The sequence below is a fragment of the Lacerta agilis genome, chromosome 7, assembly GCF_009819535.1.
Source record: "Lacerta agilis isolate rLacAgi1 chromosome 7, rLacAgi1.pri, whole genome shotgun sequence".
In the NCBI taxonomy this organism is placed as follows: Eukaryota; Metazoa; Chordata; class Lepidosauria; order Squamata; family Lacertidae; genus Lacerta; species Lacerta agilis.
The window spans coordinates 56285339-56293529 of record NC_046318.1 but is presented as its reverse complement, the minus strand read 5'-3'; positions in this window follow the sequence as shown (position 1 = coordinate 56293529).

Sequence of the window (8191 nt, the reverse complement as noted above, 5' to 3'; positions counted from 1 at the left end):
TTTTTTTTTTTTGAGAATGTCTAAGTAAGAAGAAAAATCATGGCAATTTTTTTTTTATTAGATGTGTAATTGTATTTGTTTTGTATGTATATAAATGTAGGTGTGGTTAAGGTTGTATGTTGTTATAAGTAAAAATGTCAATAAATTCTTATAAAAAAAAAAAATAAGATCGTTGGCAGCCAACGTGGATAGGAACTGAGGATTGCTCCAGTCCAAACGTTCTGCTACTCACTCATAGCTGAAGTGTTTCCAGGGTTGGCAGAGAAAGCATGGCAGCTGCTGCAAGCACCCCAAACAGGGTTGGACCCTTCCCTGATTTGGGGGTTGGGGTTGGGAGGAGTCACTGTTGGCACCATGCCAAAGGCTCTATGAAGTCCGACACCAGCCCTGCTCCATCTGTTAGTGGTGACCATAACACTTGCTATTGCGCAGAGAATGATTCCTAAGGAATCCTGACCTGAGCAGCAGCAATAAGAGTGTCCACGAGCCCTTTTCTACAATACATAATGTTCTTCAGATGTGTGTTGAGAAAGGAATCTGGCAGTGTAATCAAAACTTGGTTAAACCATCATACTTCATTTAAGGCACCACTGAAGTCTGGAATTCATTCCTGCATGAGCCATATTCACAGTGAATGAATGGGTGGTTTGCTTTTTCTTGCGTTTGATAATTGTGACATATTGACTTAATTGATAAGCACCCATTGTGGCTATTTTTCATTATTGGTGAGGATGGAAAAGGTGATTGCTATGTTTATTCTATGAGGAAGAGGAACCGCTGAGTCCTGTTGATTTCAGTTGCACAGGCTAAATGACCCAAACTTGTAAATTTCACAGTGGATGTTACAGTAGTACCTCAACTTATGAATTACTCGACACACGAATTTTTCGACTTACGAATGAAATAAGTGCCTGCATGCCTATGAATTTTTCGACATCCGAAGGACATCCGTTGGCGGTTTTAGATGGGGTTTACTCGACTTACGAATTTTTCCGAATTTTTCGTTTCCAATGCATTCCTATGGGGAAATCGCTTTTGTCGACTTACAAATTTTTCGACCTACGAATGTGCATTCGGAACGGATTAAATTCATAAGTCATAGAACATAAACATGTTGTCTCAGTAGTGATATGGTTTTCTTTTGTCCTCCAAGCCTGATTTCTGATTATTTCACTTCCTTATTAAGTTCCCTAAAACTTGCCCTGGTGCTCAAAATGGGTGACGCTGTTCTGTCCTATTAGTAGAAACTGCTTGTTGCCTTTCTGCTACTTCAACAGCAATGCTTGAGCAATGCTATGTCACTTCATTCGATTTTCAGCCCTCATCGCCTTCCTTTTCTCAGTTTTGATCAAAGTCAAAGGAAGTAGGTGGTTTTGCTCTGAATAAATGTCAAAGAGCCATTTCCTCTTTTTTATTATTCTGAAAATAATGCATTTGATTAAAACTGACATGTGCATTCCTAGAAATGTTTAGCAGATTATTCAGTGGCCATTTGATGACACTGATGAAGTTTGCAAGAGTGGGTCGGCAGCCTATCTGTATGCATTGAGAAGCAGGTCCCACTCCATTCTATGAGAATTGCTTCCAAATAATTATGAATTCAGTTGCAGCAACTGTGTCATGAAAAGAGTAAGTTTTATGCATATATATTGTATTTTCACAAACTGCAACTTAAGAGTCTTTAAAATAGGTAGTGTTAAGATAGATATTAATGAGTTTGAATTCCTCCAAGATCTGTGAACCCCTAACTCTTAAATATTTAACCTTATGTTTTAAACATACTTGGGTTATAATCCAGACAGACCTAAACTCATTCAAAACCCATTGACTTCAATGGAAGCATCAATCCATGCTTACATCTCTCACATTGAGTTGGATCTAAAATAAGACTATTGCTTGTAAGAAAGCTAACTTTTATATGAATTTCACTGCGACCAGAGCTGCAATCCTATACACACCAGGAACAGCCTCATTGAACACAACTGGGTACTTTTCTGAGTAGACATGATAGGATTGCATTCTTTGAGATAAGAAAGTACAGTAATACCTCCGTGAATGTCCACCTTGTCTAGCGTCCATTCTGGCAAACGTCCGCAGCAAATCCAGAAGTACTGGAATGGGTTACTTCTGGGTTTGCCGCTCGCGCATGCGCAGAAGCGCTAAATCGCGCTCTGTGCATGTGCGCAGACACAGCACTTTGCCCTATGTCCTTTTCAGCTAGTGGCTGTGGCTTTGGAATGGATCCCAGTTGCAAAACAAGGTATGACTATAGATGAATGAACGTGTCCAGGTGTCAATCTACTCTTAACAGTCTTTAACTTAGGGTGGAGGTTGTGTGTAGGGTTCAGCATGAATACCTTTCACAAGTATATTTTTTTCATTCTGTAAAAATTCCAGAGAGGTAACCGAACAAAGCAATGTGTGTGCTGCAGAAGAGAGCATCAAAATACTGCACAATGATTTCACTGATAGCAAAACTATTTCTGGGAACAAAGATAATTTAAATGGTCTGTTATTCTGCAAGTTTGCACCCATTTTGAGTACATTCTTTATATTTTTATGTTGAAGGTTACTCATGGATGAGCGCTGTTAAGATCCAGCAGTTATACAGCCTAGGAGCAAGACTTTGTTCAGCACATCAACCTGCTTTGACTAGATCCCAGGGGAAAAGCAGCCGAAGAACTGTTTAGATTGAAAGCTGCCATCTCCACAAGTTGGACACAAATTCACAATTGGGTCATCAAATGTTCGAACTACATGACTTGCTGCTATTGTCTGCCATAGGAATCTCCATTTTCCTTGCACTTGACAGTAGCAAAAAATGAAATATGAAGTTGTAAGAAGATATGAAAATATGAAATGGAGAAAGAAATACTTGACTCCAGCTTTGATGGAAATCTATGTGTATTGAATTTATTTTGGCTGGTGTATAGAACCTATTAATCTATGTCACTTTTTTGCCAAAGTAATTTTTCAGCTGCTGTATTTATGTACTTGTTCTACATCAAAGTTGTTTTTGAATTCCCAGAGATCCTGAATCTGCTTCTCCCTTTCTGCCTGCACTTTGAATATGTAGATTTCTTCTCAAAACTTAGAAGTTCAAACTGTGGCCACTGGCTATGCAGCTGAGTGATTTCAAAAAAAGTAATTATCCAGAGTGCTGTATGGCTACTATTTTTTATATTCCTTCTTGTCTTCTTTTCTTTATTCAGGTACGTAAGCAGAGTGTAATATGAATAGTTAACCGTATTTTTCCATCTATAAGATGCCTGCATTTATAAGACGCCCCCTACTTTGGAGGACTCCGATTTAAGAAAATGGGGAGAGATCTATCCGTGTATAAGACCCCCAAATTTTGGACATTATTTTTTAGGGGGGGAACATAGCCTTATACACGGAAAAATATGGTAGATAGCTACAGATAATTCTATTTAAACTAAGGTGCTACTAGAAAGGTGCTACTAGAAAGAATTTTCTATTTAAACTGTACAAGGTCAGATCAACTTTAGAGGATCTTTCCCCATTTTAATAGATAATCTTTATAATAAAGGTTGTGCTTTTGTATTAGCGCCTTTTTTATATAAAAATGAATAACTCCTTCCATCCATCCCAGAGTTTTGAAGAAGAGTAAGCTACATTCTACCTATGCAAAAGCATTCAGGAGGGACTGAGCAGGCCAAGTAGGAGCGTGGTCCGGTCCATTGTGAGGGCATGAGCTGGGGAGAATCTGCAGGGCCAGATACACAGGCCTTGTTGGCTGCATCCATTTCCTGGGCCTGAGGCTCCCCACCTCTGCACTAGAGGAAGGCCACCTTTAGATCCAAGCCATAATAATTCTTTTTGCCAAGAGGAACATTAAATGGGCAGTTTATTTGAAACAAACAACAATTGAGAAGCTTTTTTAAAATGGATTTGCCCACCCACAGATACCATCAATGTGGAAAATATTACCTCTAGCCTTCATCATGAGCACTGTAAAGAAGGGCCAAGACGAAAGCTATTTTTCTTGCCTTAAAACAGTCTGGGCTCTATCTTTTTAAATCACCTTCCTGTGGCCTTATTATCTCATCTTTAAGGCATGATTTGCTTTAGCAAATCATTTGGAAAGGAGGTGAGGATATACTGTTCCTTATTCCTTTTCCATTACTAACACGAAGTAGGGGATTTGAACAAGTAGTCCACTAAGGAAATGTTGCTTGCTGGGTAGATAGATGGTGGTTAGGCCTGGCATTTGCCTATTTCAGGTGTCAGCAACCTTTTAAGGCACATTTGGATTTTTGAGTTTATGTTTTGGGTGCCACCCCACCTGGTCACTTCTCCTTTCCCCTCCCTCAGATCAGCTCCCCATGAAGAGAAAGTGAGATTTTATTTTTCCAAGGGATCTGGGTGAAGCTGGATCTGGTAGAATTAATCTGAAAAGTACATAGAGCTTCAAGAGGAAGCGGGGGAAAAGAGTGCCATTCTTTCTCTACAACATGACTCCACTCTATCACTTTCTCAAACATTTCAGCAATAAATAAATCCTAATTTCACATCTACACTAATGGAGTCTGTACTGTGGACGATTATGGCTGAATCTACACACATATAAAAAACGCTGTGAAAATGCTTTTTAAAAAATGTTTTGAAAAAAATACATTGAATTTGACATAGCTCACCATCGCCATCTTGATGTCATATTTGTATATTGCACTTTACAACACACTCAAAATGTTTTAGTTGCAGCTGTATGGCTGAGTCCCAGGAATGAGATCTTGGCATTTTAGTGAATAATTCAGTGAATATGTTGCTCCAGTGTGCAGCAGTTAACGAAAAAGGCAAATTCCATCATTATGAAAGGGATTGAAGAATTGCCAATTTAATAATAATATCATTATACAAATGTATGGTAACTCGTTTGAGCTACAAAATGTGTAGCTTTTCAAGTTTATATATAAAAATAAGGGACATGATAGAGATGTAAACAACTATGCAAAATGTGAAGAAAATGGATAGAGGGGGGAAATCTTCCTCATAATACTAGAGCCTAGGACTGCACGATGCTACTAAATGTTGGAAGAGTCAGAAGAAGCAAAAGAAAATACGTTTGCATTCAATGCAGTTAAACTATGGAATTCCTACCCACAGGATATTGTGATGGCCAGAAACTTGGATGAGTTTTAAAAATGATTAGACAGATTCATGGACAAGAACAGCATCACTGGCTATATTCTGCAACCACTGTTGAAAGAAGCATGCCTCTGAATACCACTTGGGGAAAGTGCTGTTGCACTTATGTTCTGCTTGAGGGCTATGCCTAAGCATCTGGTTGACCACTGTGAAAACAGGCTGCTGAACTAGGTAGGTCTTTGACCTGATCCAGTAGAATGTACATACATAGACTGTAAATCATTTTCCTTTTAAAAATTGAAAAAAGACACATAGATCGAAAACATACATTTATCTGACTGGAGAAAAATTAATCCCATCCATTCTTCCCTGAATTAAATAACACATAATTTTCTGATCTGAAACCTCAAAAAGGAAAAAAAGGAAAAGAAAAAAGAAAAAAAGGAAATGAAATGAAACTATTAACTTACAATATAATAGCTGCCATCCCCAAAGAGCAATCTCACCTCTTAGAAAGTCTAAGGATTTCAATGAACTGAGTAAGAAATAGAAGGAATTCAGCCTAATTAAAGCTCTAACCGATGCAGTTTGAGCTGTGATGTGGTTCTCATCTGATTTCAATAATAGTTTAACTTTTTTTTTGCTCATAGTTATGACAGCCAATTTTTGTAAAAACAAACCAACAACCCAACATTGCTGTTTACATTATGCAAAGAAAAAAAAGTTACTTCAAGGCCCATTTAACATTCATATGTTTTCAATATCTGTTTATTGAGCATTGATGAAAAACAGTCTATCTGAAAACATTTGCAGCAGCCATTTCATGGCTACTCAAGCCAACATCCATACATTACATCATGGTTCAAACAGCTCAGCACAATATACCATTTGAACAAAGCCAGTCATTTTGATTTTATACAATTAGGCTTACAAAAATAATTTTACACCTAGAAAATAAATCAGATTCTCAATAAATTACAATATACTTATTATTTAACAAGGAAAAGCATTGTATAAAATAGATAACAATATTAAGAGTTTCAAAAAGGAAAAGAGTTTCATTTCATTTGGCAGTCTAAGAAATCATTTAGTCATTCATCTTTGAGCTATGTACAGTGTTAAGCACCAAAAACTCTGCTCCTCTGCTTTCTTGCTGCAAAGCTCAGGTAACAATAGGCACCTAGACCAGACAGGAAGTATCCACAATGTGGACCTTCCTCCTTCGCCATCACCAATCTATCTTGTCCTGTCCCATCATGAAATGGAAGCCCAAAGGGCAAGGCAAAGTGGAGGTACAGGACCTTGGAGAGCTCCAGGTGATCCACCTACTACTCCAACTAGGTCTGGAATTCCCTTTTATGGTACTCAACCCAGATTGCCATGCTCAGGCTAACTCACTCCAATCCCCTGCTGTTAGTTCCCTCTTGGTTTGTTGCCTATGCCACTGGTCCAGTGATGTGGTATTTGGGACTCCAGATGGAGAAGCATGTTCTGGGCATTCCTGTGCAAAGGTCTCAGCTCAGGGCCAGTGCCGGACCTGTGTCTGGATTAAACAAATTAATGGAGGGTGAGCCTATCAATGGCTACTATCCAAGATGGCTATGTTCTGCATCCACTGTTGAAGGCAGTATGCCTCTGAATGCCAGTTGCTCAGAATCACACTTTGGGGGGAGTGCTATTGCATTCAGGCTTCCCATAAGTATCTAGCTGGCCACTATGAGAACAACATGGTGAACTAGATGGGCCACTTGCCTCAAAGAGTAGGCTCTTCTTATGTTCTTATATCTAACTTTTCCATGGCCTTTACTGCAGGTCCTTCTGGGATCTGCTACCCAGGGTGGGCATTATGACACAACCCAATCTCTATTAGGAACAACTTTGGTGTAAGAAAGGCGTCATGACATTGGTCCAATGGTTTTGATGTTACCGGAAGAGCATGACAAAGAACTGAACTGCAACAGCTTTGATACTATGCCGATAACATCAGAAGGGTCTACAGTTGTAAAATCTATGGATATTTTTAAGTCAAGTGGAGGATGTTTTCCCATTTATTTGTTTATTCTAGAACAAAAGAGAGAAATTTGGGGGGGGGGACTGAAATATATCCAGTACTTTCTTATAAAACCTAAACTCACTTTGCTCATTAAAAAACTCAACACATAACATTGTACTATTCAGTATGTGAAACTTTTTTAGTTACATGACATTTTAAATTGGATATGCTTATTTTTATTTATTGCAAATCCAGCGTATGACATGATATTGTACGCTTATGGTATCAAAGTCTTTCTTAGCGCCCCCCCCCCCAATTTTTTTGGGCCAGCTGGGAAAATAGAGGGAGATATAAGATGAAAATATAAACATATGAACTGGAGCAAGCTTTTCAACACTGCATGTTATAAGAGGGCATGTGTCTATTTTCTAACATCCATCCATTTATTTCACTTGATGCAAAGAATGGAAGAGAGAATCAGAGTCAGAGACTATGCTTGTTAGGCTACTAGCCATCTGAGCGTATTCTATACTGAAAAATATTTAGATTTACTTTTTCAACATCAATTCATAAGAGTGTTGCTTTTTTAGTAACTAAGGCAAGCATAGTACCACTGCTTTAATCACTAATATTCCCAACTTTGAATGTTGGAACTAAAAAAATTGAAGCTGTGTGCATTGGCTACAACAGTGCCATTTTAGAACTCTGCTCTATTCATTCTAATAGAATACTTCAGAAGATATGTGCTTTTTTTAAACTTCTCCCGAAATTTCTAATTTTTCCACTTCAGGAGAAAGGGTAAATGGGGAAAATATTTCTTCACTTTTTGCTAGCATCCTTATTTAATTCTTTTAAAAATTATAGTTCAAATTTTGAATAGTAGCTTTTAAAAAACCCACAGCTCAACATTAAAAGCAGAACATATTTACAAGAGACTCTTACTTAAGAGCAAAAGACAATGCATTTTTAAGCAAATCCCACAGCAGTATTAACTTACTTAAAATAAATTCCATTGAAATTAAGGAGATTTGCTTCCACATAGGTTAGAATCCAATGCATACTTGCCTGAGAGTAAGCTCCACTGAACAC